Genomic DNA, 16,417 nt, shown 5'->3' with positions numbered 1-16,417 from the left:
GCTACTATATTTTCTAGCACCAAGTCAAGTCCTTCTAGTCAAGTCATATATATTTCAATTCACATGGTATTCGTTCTTTCACATCTCTGAAAGTTATTCTACTTTTCAGTCTGACAAGCTGTCACTGTTTCTAGTAACACACTTTTGTTTTGGTGTTGGGAGACTTTTCATTACCTTCCATATCAGAAGAACTGTTTTCCACAGTACATATCCCAATTGCCAGAGTGAAGGAAGGCTGCCTGCTTTCTTTAGTACCAAAGCTAGAACTTGAGAGTCAGAACAAATGACGATGAAAAAAATTTACTGAGAATTTGGGGTATCTCACACTAACCAAACAGAATAACTTCAGGGCCTCTAAAATAAGCACATTTTCCCTCCATTGTACAGTAGGCATTATTCATTACCAGTACAGTTTTGTTGTGGCTGAGCTGTGTTTTGGTACCAAACATCAAAAAACGTGACAGAAACGTTTCAGCCTTCCTACTCTCTTTCTACAAACGTGAATGTAACAGTAACCTTAAATGACAGCTACTCCCATGCATCCTGCACTCAGCGGGCCGTGCAGCCCGAGCAGCGTGGTGCTCAGCTGAAGCCACACAAGCCAGCACCTATTAGCAGCATCCTTTGATTCTGCAGCTCAGACAGTACAGGGTGCTGCTAAGGATAAGCAGCATTAAAAAATGACAAAAAAAAATATTATCCTCCTCCCCCCCCCAAAAGGTCAATAAGGTTCTCTGAAGGTTTTTTTCTGTTTCACATTCCAGTTCGTAAAACAAACTGTTTTGTCAGGATCTCTATGGCCATTCTGCATCTCAAAGATCAATCAAAACTGCTGTATAGTTTCAGAAAGTTTAAAGAAATGCAGCATGCGGTGTAGTGCAGAGCCTTTCTGCTGTACAAACCTGAAAGGTGGAGAAGCAAAGCAGACACAAGGAATGCCTTTTCCTGCTCACATTTGTTAGAATTCTTTTTCTCTGTTCCTAAGTTCCTTTCTGTTACAAGCAACAAGACAATTTTCAAAGCTGACTGCAGTTTAAAAAGACACTTTCAGCCTCTGCTAGGACACAAGACGCTATTTCTACATTTTCCAAAGCTAAAAATTCCTTGCATATTATTTTCAGCTGCCAAAAGTGAACAGAAGTTGAATCAGTTTGTGGCTGTGTTGTTCGTGACTGTGCATTTCTTTTGCTCATGTTACTTATGTTCCAGGCTGTTACATGCTAAACCAGAGTTTTTCAAATAAATGAATTTAGAAAGTTGCAGCACATGTCCTGCATGAATTTGCATACATATACATGAAAACACATAGAGGAAGTCTTGGGCAACTCCATAACATTTCTGGCTGTGCGCTCTGTGAAACTCTACGCTGTAGTTACACATACCAAAAGCTGAACCTTCAAGTAAGACTGACATGCATTAAAACTAAGTACAGGATTTCTCAGAGGCTGGTATGCTTGCCCAGCCACTATGCTGTAATTGCATGGTTATGAACTTTTACTAGAGGATTGCTCCATTCCAGCCTGCCCATTTTTTTAAATCATCTCAGGCCTGTTTCCTCTTGCAGCAAAGCCAAAGCTATGCTCCAACTGCTTCTGCTACGCAGGGCAGGACAGTAACCCACTGCATACGCTACAAGCAGAGGAAAAGCCTCCAAAGAAAAGGGCCTTGAGGCTCCTCTTGAAAAGCCTGCACCTAAGATATTCTTGGTTTCCGTGCCCTGCATCCTAATATATTTCCTGAGTGACTTGTCTGGAACTACAAAGGGATTTTGCAAGGGATCAAAAATAATAAAAAAAGAATTAAAAAGTCCAGCTACATCTGAGCTGGTTGCAACGGTACAAGTTCCACAGAGTCAGCATAATGCTGGAAATCCACTTCTTCAACCTTGAGGTTCATACTTGGACAGCACTGACTGTCTTTTTCTAGCACCAACGTATGCAACTGAAATAATCACAGCATTGCAGGTATTGTGAAGGACCTCTAGCGATCGAGCCCAACCCCCTGCTAAAGCAGCTCCCTGCACAGAGCAGCATCCAGGTGGGCCTTGAGGATCTCCAGAGAAGGAGACTCCATGACTCCTCCAGGCAGCCTGTGCCAGTGCTCCACCACTCTGACAGTGAAGAATTCCTTCCTTGCATTGGTATGAAGCTTCCTGTGCTCCAATTACTGCCACTTGTTCTACTGCTGCTCACCAATGAAAAGAGTCTGCCCTCATTGTCCCAACTCCCACACTTTAGATCTTTATAAACAGTGATGAGATTCTTAAGGCAAGCATCAATTTCTTTTTTATAAGGGACACGGAGCCCTGATCTTGACTAGAATACTTTGAATCATTCAGAATATAACCACATGCAGAAATAGTAACTGGTAAATATGTTTTAGCAGTTCCCCCACCCTCAGCAGAAAGCACATAGGAATGGCATCAAAGTACTGGATATGGTTACTCCACAATACTTAGACAAATAATTACTTTGGACACAAGTCTCTGTGTCAGCACCAACATTTGTGGCTTGCAAAAGGCATTTTCTGCACTTATGCTTTGCATTCCTACTAGAATTATAATGGTGAGAAATTGTCATAGATATCTAAATGGGCTTGTGCATGAAGCTCCAGCTGCCTTAAACACTACTTAAGCCCGAATGACTAATGGACTTTTTCAGGGATGACTAGATCTACATTACTTCCCTGCAAACTAGATGCTCCCATGAAACTATGGAACCTTTTATTAAAATACTGGCAGTACCATTACTTTTTACTTGCAATACCAGAAAAAAAAAAAAAAAAAAAAAAGAACGTTTCTGCAGAGTATAATGCTTCCCAGAAGATTAAATTGCAAAAAACAACAGACCAGAAATGACTGAGAATCATACTAATCTCATGGAAAAATGGTACTGCCTTTCCAAAAATAAAATTCCAGCACCATACCTACCATTTCATACCCACAATCAAACACAGGTGCAGCTGTACAGCCACAATCAATGCAGGATACACACAGATGTGCAACTACCCGACTTGCAAACAAAGAACGCACATGTCAGTAGCGTGGACGACCACATCTTCACTTCAAAGCATTTAGAACTGTACTTTGGCAGGCAAAACCATACATGTGTTTGAGAGGCTCAACAGTGCAAGAAACGATCATACACTCACTAATCAAAATCCAACTGAGGCCTTCTTTGAAAATTTGGCCCTAAACGTTAAGCAGTGCCTGGGGGCTGATTAAAATTGATCTCCCCAGGGCACAGATCACGCAACACTAAGAAAACAAGCTTAAGAAACAGAAGCAAAGACTGCTGTTCTCTGCATCTTTATTGGTATGAAAACTCTTAAGACGCCAAACAAGGGGTGTGTTCGGGGGGAGACATTAATATCTGAAGGGAGAGATCAAAAGCAGTTAACGTTCCTGGCACTGCATTGTGGCATGTGTATCTTTATACTTTTAAGCATACAGTAAAACAGAAAGGAAAAAAAAAAAAGAAAAAGAAAAAAAGAAACATTTCTTTGTTAAATCAAATATTGCCACATGTTACTCATTTTAAGTTTGCTGTCCTAAGATCCAACTTAATTTAGTCTGCATTTAACATTTTTGATCTGAACATTTAACGTGGCAATGTTTGGCTCTGCCTGGAGTATTATCTGAATGTTAAACATGAACTCAATTTATTCATCAGAATATGGCAAGCATGATACCAAAGGTCATTTTGTTTAGATTGTCCTCTAACTCCATAACTTATGGCTTGTTTCTTTCCTCCTCAATCCTGAGAATACTCAAAAATATTGGATGTTACAGTGCGGGTAGTAGAATTGGATTCACATTTTTTTGGATCATTTTTATTTGGAACCTGGGGGAGGTAACGGCCTTGTTTAGCAGTAAGGAAAAGAACAGAATATGCAACATCTGCTACATTATGAACTGGCAACAGATACTCAAGCTAAGTTTGCACTAGGAATATGAAGGATGTGTAAGAAACTACATGCATTACACCTCAGTGTTCATAATGCAGTTATAATTTTCCCGATTCTTTGAGTAGGTGCTGATCCCTGACACATCAGTATAAAACCACAACCATCACATGCGTATTTTTCATGCAAAACATGGCCACAGAGTCTTCACGGAGTCTGTCAGCCAAATTCTGATATTAATTACACTAGCAGAACTTTTATCACATGCATATGTGTCTCCACTGTTTAAAACCCCACCTTATGGCAGTAAAACTAGCTTAGAAACCGGAACCTTTACGTTAGAGAGCATCATACACAGCTCACGTTATTGGTTACAATAATTCACCACTGGAAATACTTTTCCCATCCACCCCTTCAACTCTGAAGGCAGATCAAGCCTAAAAGAATGGAATCACACAAAACAAGATAAGCAGGTAGATGAAATAAGTGCTAATAGGAACATCCCTTTCAAAACAATTTCTCATTAATCCTAAAGAATTATGATTTTTTTTCTCTCATATCAGATCTTGATATGATTTTATCATTTGTTTGTTCTGATGTGAAAATTTCTTTTGTTTTATTGAAGAATCATTTCCCTTCTATTATATTGAGTATTGCTAGCACTGTCACACACTTACACATTGGATATTACAAAAATCCATCTGCTAAAGCACTACCAATAAAATCTGAAGAAAAAACTGATTGTTGGTGCTTAGGTTTGTCAAATCGAGCCCACAGAAACACTCAACACGTTACTGATATTTCCCATCCAAGTCTCCTATTTACAGTTCTCAGAAGAGTGAGAAGCTAAACTAAATGGCTCAAACTGCACCAGATGGATCACCTTTGCAGAACAGCCAAAGCAAAACCAACCTAATACCAAAGACAGCCACCTTCAGAAGCCCTTGCTGACAGAGGCCAAGACAGGTGGCACGATGCAGACATTCACAAGTTTAAGACAAACTCCAGAGGGAGACCCTTCCCAAAAATCTCAGCGTCTCATCTAAGTGCGGGGCTGATCCAGAAAGGCATTTTCATGAACAGCATTTTCTAAAGCCTGCAGCAAAATGGGCTTATTTGGGGGTGGGCTACCAGCCTATGAAAAGAAGCAAGCATCAGACTTGCTTTGCTTCAGCTGAAGTCAGTTGTAACCTTAGCTCTGGTTTTGGTGATGACAGAATCAAGCCCTACATCCCCCCTAAGCACACACCTCTAACAACAATTTAGAGCATTAAGGTTGTATTTTAAGTGTGTGTATTAGCAGATCCCATGCTTATATTACTCTTCTATCATGTATATTTTATACAAGTAGTTAGTGACCCCAGCAGTTAGTTCCGTTCAGTCAAAGGCTCACATTTCTAAATTGTACAACCACCTTAAGCTTAATGATTTCAAAGATTTTTTTTCTCTTAGTGACAGACATACACAAGTGTGCTAATTGACAGAGTACCTTACTTACCTCCATAATGCATTCTTATGTTTTATATACAGGTAAGCTTCAAGAGTGCATTTCTTAATCCAATGAAATATTTATCAGATTTGAGATCTAAAGTGTACATATTCAATTTTTTATGCACACCTTTACATGATTCATGAAATTCACCCATAACGTGAGTTCTTTTCATTAAATTTTGTTTTTATGTATCATTGTTACCCCACCCACCCAATTCCCCCCCCTCCCCTTTTTTTATCCAGATTTATACTGAACTGACAAATATCATTCAGGTATCTTTGAACAAAGTAGGTCTTACCTTTTCATAGAAATCATGGAGCTGCAGCACCTGCAGAACATTCCATTCCTCTGTAAATAAACAAACAAACAAATTCAGGATCATACTCAATTTACAATGAAGCACAGCATGTAACATTACATGAGTTAAGTCTCTTTATTAAGAGCTCCTTTAGAAATGTTTGGAGGTGGTCAGAACTACATGGAATGTCAGACATTAAAAGAATATTCTGAATACATACAGAAATGCACTGCTTTACTTCATTCAAAACTGATTTTGGATTGAAGATTGTTGGATTTCTCTATCAAATTTGTGTTCTAGTACATTTTAAAGGCCAACTAGATTTTTAGTTGAAAGCACACTCCTAAAAACCAAAACGAGTAGCATTACAGGTTCAAAGGAGTATAATTTACTAATCAGACCAAGTCTGGCTTACTGATGTGTCCATTTTATTTCTCATTTGCAGCTCTGCTGCACTGTAGGTGAGCTACAGGCTTTTATCATCACTTCGCAGAATACAGCATGGAGACCACCTCATGCACAGCACGAGGACTGTGAGCTCAGTAACACTCACACAGCAGAAACAGGACCAAAGCTTGAGGGGTTTGGCTGAGTACCTATGGCAGCACTCAGTAAGACTGCCTTGATGCACCCTCCATCAATCAACACATATTTCCTCAGGTATCTCTAGAAACAGCTAGCCAACATTCTTTAACATGGGTTTGAATTAGAAGTCACAACAACCAGCTGTATGTTTTATTCATATAGAAACAGCTAAATGTAGCAAGACACAGATACCCTGCAAACGAGATAGAAAGCAACTTCACACTGTTCAGCCAGCACTGTCAAAAGTGCAAAGCATTTATTTCTATAATATAATAGATCTAAAGATAGTTGACATCCTGTCTTAGTCCTTCTACATTATTATTCTTCTTTTAAACACAAGGCTTGGTTGTCCATGTTTAACATCTCTGCAGCACGCTCACCTCATACTGACTCAGTAGGAGACAAGGGCTTGGCACTTTGTATAATCTAGCCCTCAAAAATGCAAGTAACAAGGAGGAGTTTACAGTGTCATTTTTCAAAGTCAGCTGAAAAGCATAAGACTGCAGATATTACATTACAGTGTCAAAAAATCACAGAGAAAATGCTTTATGGTTTCTAAACCATTTGAGGGACCAAGCTGTACCAGTTAATGCTAACTGCACATTGTATTTATTTTTGTTGAGAGAAAGAATACTTTTAAGTCCCAACCCCAGCTACTGACCCTTTACATGAACAAATTCCTCAATTAACATTTGAATCATTTTCTTTTCCTTGATTTCAGTGGGAGGAAAAGAAAATCCAAACACCATCACTCTTCCCCTTACAGTTAAGGTCAACATTTGCTCAAACACAGTTTTACAGGCAGAAGACAGAATGTCTGCTTTTGTTGTGAAAATGGATCTAGAAAACATCTTTTAGGCCAGAAATTTATTTGAAATTCAAAAGTGGCAAAAGAAGTCAGACATTTAATGCTAAGTCTTCTATATAAAAACGTGTATAAACAGAACGCATAGACGCATATAATTTTATATATATTATGCATTTTCTAAATATGTTCCACTTATAAAGGTCAACTGGTTGAAGTAAGGATTTTGTTTTCCTTGAACAAGTTATTGCACAGGTACTAGAAAGCATTGGTGTGAGAACCCCGAGGCAGGAGTGGCTGTGCAGTGCCTGCATGCAGGAGGCACCCAGCAGCACAGCCTGGGGCTCCAGCATCACTACATTTCCAGCTTTGCCAGTGGCTCGCTCAGTTCTGCTCAGACAAAACTCCTCTGACTTCCTCAGTCCCCTCATATAAAACCAGGGATAAGCTTCTGATGTTCTGTGATACGGAACATGGTGCCTGCCAGCCAGCTCTCTACCTCATTAAGTTGGATTTTACATAACTTTTGCTAAGTGCACTTTTCAGTTGGGATGTGCACCTTAGCTGCTTGATGCCCTCCTCGATTTTGGCAGTTCAGACACATCACTAGCTATAATAAGTTAGAACAAAACAATTTTGCTTTCTCTAGCAACTGGCCATAAGCTTGCTGACTTTCAACAGCAAAGAGATACTCGGGAATAAGACGTATTACGGCACCAAGGTTTTTCTGAATCTCCAATCAGAGACGAGACATCTCCATCTAAGGAGCATTAAAGATTCAGCCTCTACTGCCGTACCACCAAGATCTGCCTCTGCTGTCGTGGGCCAACATAATGAAATAGGAGGCATTACTTTCAGAGCAGTCCCTTTACACTGATGATTACAGATCAATCCCAAGGAAACTGTCACTGTGCCATCAGAGAACACTGCTGTGGACTCCCTCTTGCAGCTGCAAGCAGTGAGGTCAAAGGCAGGAAGAAAGCTGCCTTCCCACCCTCACAAGGAGAGGACGCCCATAGGGAACGCAGGGTGTGGAGCATCAGTCCCAGTTTAGACTCATTTAGAAAAACAAAGCCAACCAGATATGCTGCCACTCTCTTGCTAGTTCAAAGCAAGAAAAAACACCTAAACAATTGATAGTTTACAACAAGGCAGATCACAAAGAATAAAAGAAAATAAATGTTACATAAATCATGTAATCTCTTTCCCAATGCAGTTCATTAAGAGCTTCAGAAATAAATCAAAATAGCACTGCCAAAAAAAGAAAGCAGGAATAATTAGATTTGTACAGCCAATAGTGAGTTATGCTAGTATTCCAAGACGTCTTGAAAATCTCACCTACAAATTTTGGCTAAGAACACCACTAGAAAGAATCCCTTCCCTTCAAAACAAGAGCCTAACATATGAGCAGCCCATGCAGAGCATCTCAAAAAAGGCACCTGCCTGCTGATATTGCTCTCTCCCAGTTTTAAAGCCTAATGCATGACACGTTCTGTTAAGTATCCAGGTTAACAAAATAGATGAGCTGAGAGTTTGAGGTGACCAGGGCACAGAACCTGTGGCCAAACTACATTCCTTTTAACAACCTAAGAAGGCAGGAGAACACAGATTTTATGCTTCCACTTATCCAAGGAAAGGAAAGTGTGCAGCAAGTGAAACCTGCTGCACTTGACACTTAGAGAGCACGGATCCCCAGGGTAGGAACAGCAGAGTGGGCCGCCACGCGTCCTGCTTTAAAGCACTGCACCCTTTGCTTTGTTCACTGCACTCTCACATTACGAAGTTCTCAGTAATTGCAGTTGCTCTTTAGCATTATAAAATAAGTAATGCTCACACCTTTCAGACATCTAGTGATGCAGAATAAGTCTGACATGCCAGCAAAGGCAGCCAAATAATACAAGAATCAGTGAGGCATTTTTAAGCTCAAGACTCGCAAGGTGTCTTCTGAAGGATCCTGCAATGCATTGCTCACAAGCGTTCAGCTGACAGCACAGATCTGTGAGAGCATTCACTAGATAAATATTACTGCATGGGTACTAACTGCTCAGTCTCTTGGGCTTTATTCTAACCAATGAGCAGAAAAAACCCACGTGATTTAAACAGCCAACCATTTACGAGCAAGAAATACACATTAAATGATATTTATAGTCATTCATTAATAATCCACTGCCTGAACTTTGTTCTCTAATTACACTGCAGATACCGACACAATCATGGATACAACTGTATAAATCAAAATGATGCATGAAGAGAAATGCTAAATGCGTTAAATGAATCACAGAGACTATCATTAAGCACAGCTCTGTATTTGGCAACTAAAACTACTGCTCTTAATTTGCTTAATATTTGTCACGGATCTCAAAACGCTTTAAAATGCCTCACACCACTCTTGCCCACTTCCAGTTCTACAGTCTAAGCTGGAAGAGGTCATCCTCAAGGAAAGAGGTTTTCCTCAAGGAAAACAAGGAAGCAGAGCCAAGGACAAACTGAGAAGCCTTCATTTCCAAAGCAAGAATTATTCCAGATTTCATTATTTCATTCAGTGTTGCAAATGGATGTTGCAAAAACAATTAAGCTCCTTTTGGTTTATTTTTCTGGATTTCAGCGGAGTGGATTTTTTTATTTGGTAAATGAAATGAATACAACGTAATGCCTGAAATAAACCATGCAGGGCACCATTGAAACTGTGCCTGCAAAAAAGAACCCTAACCTGTTATTTGGCAACAAATGCCAATTTCAAAGCAGCAAACTGCAGCAAGACAAATTGGAAAAGTCCAACTAGTCAGTGCTTACACCTGAAAGAGCAGTTCTGAACCTAACTTTCCTCAAAGCATGCAAAAGGAACACGGTTTCAAGAATACTGTTGCCCATTATTGATGTATGAATGTTTAAATTAATTTATTTTAATGAAGAGTCAGAAAGCTGTGTTATGAAAGAAGCTATACCTCTTCATCTTCAAAGCTGCAGTACCAGGAATAACAAGAAAGCCTCAGCAGCCACTAAAAAAAAAAAAAAAATCCCTCCAAAATCAAATTTCACAGTGTTATGGATACCTTTAAATCTACAACTTCTGCACAGTGCAGGGGCTGCAATCGCAGCCCAGGAGTACCTTCATGCAGAGGTGGTACTGCTGACACAACGGGAGCAAACTGGAGCTGCCAGCCTGTGCTTTCCAGGAGGACTTCTGCTACAACAGCCCCAGGCACAGCCAAGGTCCTTCAGAGCACCGTGTCACCTCGCTGCCAGCCCACACTCAACTGAAGGTACTTCGTACCAGGTCTACAACGGCAGCTTATTGGCCATTTTAAAAGGTTTCTTGTGGTTAAAGGAGATGCATAAGCAGAGTGACAGTGCACAAATCCACCAGAACAGAATGATTGAGTAAGGGCAGGAAAACTTTTGGAATTACCTCAAGTTCTGATATTTTTCCCCAGTAATTTGCCAAGCAATAATAAAGAAAAAACAAACCACAGCCTGGTTTCTGGGTGGCTAAAGCAGTTATATCCCAGGCATAAAATACCAAACAAAACTATCTTTTAATAGAAAACTTTCCTTCAAATGTAAAATTGATACTTTTTTTCTGGTTTATGGATAATTTAGCTTGATTACTACAATTGTAAAAAAAAAAATAATGCTGAAATATAACTTTCCTCTTCTTTAAACAAAGATTGTCTTACATGCTTGAGATCAAACCACTGACTTTGTTGAACAAGTAATATAAAATATGAGGTTTTAAAGCAACCCAGAAATCTGCCTATTCTGACCCACTAGCAATGCTGAAGGAGCATGACATTACCATGACCATTTAGTACAACAGTAAATTGAGCAAGAAGCCAACAGTGTACAAAGCTGGAAGGAAGGAGGTGCCCAGTGACTCCCAGCAGCAGGTGTGGAAGAAGCACAGCTCCTTTTTGGAGGTGTGGGGGGGGGGCACGCAGTCCCCAAAGTGGCTGAATTTACAATGTGTTAAGACTCCAAATGATTTTATATCTGTGTTTAATAAGAACTGCTGATAAGATGAGCTGTGAGTAACTTCCTTAAAAACAGAAAGCAACCCTCAAAAAAAACCCACAGCACATACAAGGGCTGCTCAAGAGCAGCAGCCAAGTTTGGGATGGCTGTGCAGATTTTTACAAGCGTAGCACGCAGGCTCTTGTTTATTGCTGGTGAAAATGCATAGCTAACAGCAGTGGTTGTGTTGAAAAAGAGTACTTTGTAGCTGAGAATTTGCACTATCAAGAATAATGTTATTGCTCTCTTGATACATGTTGCAGTTTCCATGGTAATAAATAGAAGACATTACTTTTGGAGCAACCTACATACATCACTAAAAACCAGAATTTGTAGTGTGAATAAACTGGGGAGATTTTTTATTTTTATTTTTTAATGTGAAATCTTATGGAGACCTTGCAATAGATTGTTCCCTGTTTTGGGCTGAATAATAACGGGACTGTTGTCCCTATAACACTTCTAAGGATAAAAGAGTCTTCCTTCATAGCTTGTCTGCATGTTGGTAGATGTCTGTTGTTACCAAGGGAATCTTGCATACGCTGTTCTCTCCTGGAGTTTTAATTTTGTTATTTCTGTCAGTTCCTTTCATCTACAATGAAAGTCACACATTCTGAAAGCACAGACCCCAGCTCATATGGAATATCTATCTTTAACATAAGCCGCACACATATATGACTTAAATTCCATTACAGGGAAAGAAGAAAAAAAACAAGAAGAATTTTTCTGCACATATTGCTTACAGTTTGTGGAATTACACCTATACTATCCTTGCTTACTGCTTCAAAGTGGTCCTAAATAACCCCTGCTCTACCATTTCTACATGCCCAATTTTACAAGGGAAAATCTCAGACGACAACTCTTAATGCTGTGGTGTCAGACCTCTGACCCAGTAGCAAAAAGCAGAGTCTTGGTACACAAGGGACAAAACTAATCCATGGAATACTACCATGGGGGCTGCCTTTTGTACATTATATAGCCATTATTTAGTGCTTGAAATGAATGTGCACATCAGGGAAAAGTTTTAAGAGCAGATTTCTTTTTTATACATACATTAGCAAATCTTCAGAGGTTATCTGGCTAATTGAATACCATCATAATTCCCCTACACTGAGCCTGTGGAACGAACTGCCATTCAAACACGGAATGGAAATAGAGACTGCAGTACGGCAAATTTAATACAAAGACTTTTAACAGCGATTGCCAGAGGAGTTCTCAAAATGAATCACTTTAAGGCAGAACAATGTTGCTAATTTCTATTTAAGTTTGAAATATTTAACACACTCATCTTTTCTGAGCGTAGTTCAAAGAGCACGCTACTCCTCTCTGGGGCAGCTGGGGACTATGCTTCTATGAAAGCACTGCAACAGCACCAGAGCTGCTCTGCAGTAGTGTATGAATGTGGTGTGTTAGCTTGGCCACAAGGATGACTCAATCATTTCACTGAAGTCATTTTTAAAGAAAATTAAGCCAAAATAAGTGAACTGCAATGGGCCAGTTCCCTTTTCTGTGCATCAACAGGGCTTTCCAAAGGATTGTGTCAGAACAAGCTAAGGCCCAGGTCCCACCACATGCAGCAGGGCTGGATGTACACATACAAGTTAAGTCTTCTCTTTCCCAACAGGTATTGACCCATTTTAATGTCAAACAAATGTATGCATACATTGCTTGTTGTCAGAAGTCTTTCTTCTTTCTGTGCCTTATTCCTCCTGCCAAACAAGCATGCTTAGGCTGGACCTTTTGAACACTGTGTTCCAGCTGCCACAACCTGGGACATGTAAAACAGCACAGGTGCCAGAATTGAGGTAAACCAACTGGTAAGTGCTCACAGCACACCTAGCACCACAACTGTTCTGATACGGAGAAAATCCTTGAGAACAAGTAAGAACGTTATACCTACAGATGAAAGGATACGTCAAGAAAGACCAGAGGGAAAACAGGTGAATAACTAATCCTTTAGCCTTGACAGTTTTTGCCAATATCCTTAAAGCTGACATTCGAGAAGAGAGCAGCTTTGGTTAAGAGTTTTATTAACAAAGGTATCAATCCTATCAGATTTCAAGTGTCATGGAAAGACTCTGATCCTCTCTACGACAGAAAATCTCTTACAGAGCCTAACCTGAGGCCCAAAGATTCCCATTTCTCTCAACTGCCTTCAGACTGAGCCATTTACAGCTTTTTAAAATCTAATAAGATGCATGAAAATACAATATAATCTAATTGAATTAAGTCTTTGCTTAATTACATCATTGGATCTGAAATGTCAGATACAGCAACCTACAACCTATGCAAAAAAAAAAAAAAGAGATGACGTACAAAGAAGTTTGCAATGCTGTTTAAAAGTAGAGGACTTAGGCAGTGAAAGAGCTTTGCTAATATCTATCCGTACCAGATAAGAACTTGAAAGCTGTATTTACTTCAGTCTTATTCTGAAGCTGCATAGAACTAAAATCACATCAAAATACTTAAGTGGATCACAATTATGCCTTTAATCTCACTCATTTTCCTCTTGCAGAATAGAGTTTATGGGCTTTTAGTATCCCACTACAGGCCTTAAGTTTGTTATGGCGACATGCACTGTCTATACTGGAACACATACAGCAAAGTGTGCTGTCAGGTACACTGTGGCCACACTAGAGCATAGCACATAGCAGAGCCTTTAGGAGAAGGGATCTGCAAGACAGCTGTCTGCCATTGCAGAACACTAGAACAGAAACGTATGCTCCTATTTATCATATTTCCTTTTCAATAATACCCTAAAATATTTGCACATAAGCATACGTAAGCACACACACAGACAACACTTTCAAACATACTAATGAATTAGTCACTACTCAACATTGTACTTGTACTAAAATACAAAATTCCAGCTGCATAAAACAGTTCAGCATAAGTACGTATTGAAAATCAGCTGCATTGACTAGCAAAGTTAGCATGAGTTCAGTGAATAAGATTACTCAGACTAATCCTGCTGCTGTACTACAGACTGGTTTTCATCAGATGAATCCTGCATGTTGCAGCACATAAGGCAGTTGGAGGTTACTCTTGTGGCATGAGCCATTGTTTTCTCCTCTTTTCCAACTATATTTGATGCACATTCTAGAAGTACCTGTAGACCGAAAGTGTACAGTACATAGCTACTTTTCTATTTTTCTAATGATCAAGGCACAAAGTAAGTTCTTCCCTTCAGTTGTAAAAGAAGGGAAAATCTGTCAAAAGAAAATGCAGATGGAATTAATGCTCATCCCACAGAGAGATCAATTTCTAAAACATTTCTTCCTCCAGATGCCCACAGGCTGCAGCCAGTAGGCAACAGCAGAACCACCAGTCTCAGCTCCTCTCAGCAAGCGTGACAATGAAAACTGCTGAGAACTCCACTAGTTCTGCCTCCAATTCACTAACTGACCATACGCAATCACTTCTTTTACATCCCAGTTCTTTCAGTTGCAAAAACTGGCTCATTGAAATCTGCCTCTGTGTGGGTCTTTGGGACCTATGCACACAACCCTGAACTCTTAGCTGCACATCATGCATCACTTGTCTTCGAGACTGACCTGTTAAAAAATGACTATTGAGGGTAATTGCTATATTCACTCCTCTTGCAAAGTTTCACTGAAGCATACAGATCTCACATTCTTTAGAACACCTGTAGGCCAGGTGTAGGATTGACTTTTTTTCTTACTACTTTACACAGTTATTTTTATTATCACATGCTTATCAACAGAAAAACACAGATCCTATTCTTGGGCATGTTAATGTACAAAAGGTACTGATTTATAAAACTTTTTTTTTAATTATGAACTTGAACAACTGCTTAGATACGTGGAAATTAAACAGATCTAATGAAGTGGAATGGAGTGCTAAGTTTTAATTAAACAAATTAGAAAATTTGCAGAAAAGATATTAAATAATTTTTGAAATGGAAATGATATACTTAGTTCTACGCTTTGCTGCGTTAAGATCACAGTTCAGTGGGTAAAATACTCCCAAATGCACCTTGGTTAAGTTCTGCTGGGCAAACAACACACACATCTACACACACAATTTCCTCTGAATATTTGCTTCAATGAAACGTTTGTCTGCACTTTGTCTTTACTTTCAACTAACTTCCTGGGGAAAGTTCTTTTGTAACGCAGTTTCCTACAGAGAATTCGTAATGAATCTTAGGGGGAACAGCTTATAAAATAAGCACTCAGAACCTGAAAGCCTGCTCCCCCAGATACACAATTGAAAACTACAATGTAGATGACCTGTTATGTTTTTCTAACACTGACCAAATTGATTGATAAGGTACTTGTAAATCATCTGCAATCGAGAGAGCTTGTAGAAATTGCACGGTGAGCAATTCTGAACACAGATGCTCAGAAAAACCATCAGCTACCACAGAACTGCAACAGGAACACAAATAAGCATCTTTGTGAAGTTATATGTTGTTTTACAGCATTTCTCCTTTTCTGTTCACTTCTACTCAAGCAAGCTTTGGGTTTTCACAGATGGCTTCCCTAGAGGTGATCAGGCAGTGACTTGCTGACTGCAGATGGACACAGATAAGTCTTCACAGCACTACTAAGTAGCCCTGTGAGCGTATGGCAAGTTTCAGTTCTATCGTTTCCCTTCTACCACCCTCAGTTAACTGTAAGAAAACCTATACCTCACTAAAAAAAAAGTTATCTACCCACAACGCTTGCCAACCATGCAGATGTTGCAAACTGCACACAGAAACCTGAAGAGCCCCTCAGTAAAACGCAAGCACCTCAGGAAGGACTTCACCTCACCGCTCCTGAGGGGGGCAGCGGGAGCCCAGGGGCAGCTGGAGCTCTCTGAGGAGTTCTGACGTTCCTCAGACACACGTTTAAACTCTACAAGCTCAAACTCAGGACCAGCTCCTCAGTAGGCGGGAAAGGCTTCAGCTTTCTGCTGCCACAGCGTTTTTTAAAAGCAAAACAGACTTGAATTTCAGTATACCTGTACATCTGTTGAAATAAACATGACTCAGGGTGCCTGCTTTCCTGACTAAGCACGGAGCCTCAGCAGACCCTCACCTGCTTGATGTGGTACTGATCCACCTGACGCCAGCAGTGCCTCACGCCTCACCCACCACACAGCCCAGCAGCCCCAACAAGCCCAGTCTCTCCCTGTATTTCTACCTCATTCTAAGAGCTTCTACCGGCCTCAGCAGACGGTGCTTTCACTGCCTCTGCCACCTGACAGCATTTCAGCTGCAGGCCTCACCTGAGGTGGGCGCAGCGCCAGGCTGTGCTGAGGCGCACCAGGCCCAGGCACTTGCCCCATTGCTGCTCTGCAGAGCACTGAGGCAGGAATTACC

The 16,417-nt window shown here is 40.2% G+C and overlaps 1 long non-coding RNA gene across 17 annotated transcripts in view; it reads right to left on the bottom strand.

The window, feature by feature from the left end:
- Positions 1–16,417, bottom strand: part of LOC116243587 (uncharacterized) — a 519,295-nt gene that overhangs the window by 206,367 nt on the left and 296,511 nt on the right. For 15 of the 17 annotated variants that reach the window (XR_016470864.1, XR_016470861.1, XR_016470865.1 and 12 more), the window contains one exon: positions 5,694–5,743. This is a non-coding gene — a long non-coding RNA (uncharacterized LOC116243587). Of the gene's footprint in view, positions 1–5,693; positions 5,744–16,133; positions 16,211–16,238; positions 16,318–16,417 lie in introns of those variants that run through there. The other 2 variants (XR_016470868.1, XR_016470869.1) reach the window with 2 other exon arrangements.

The sequence above is a fragment of the Phasianus colchicus genome, chromosome 13 (genome assembly GCF_987193195.1).
Source record: "Phasianus colchicus chromosome 13, bPhaCol1.hap1.1, whole genome shotgun sequence".
Classification (NCBI taxonomy): domain Eukaryota; kingdom Metazoa; phylum Chordata; class Aves; order Galliformes; family Phasianidae; genus Phasianus; species Phasianus colchicus.
This window is presented reverse-complemented; position numbering and strand designations above follow the sequence as displayed.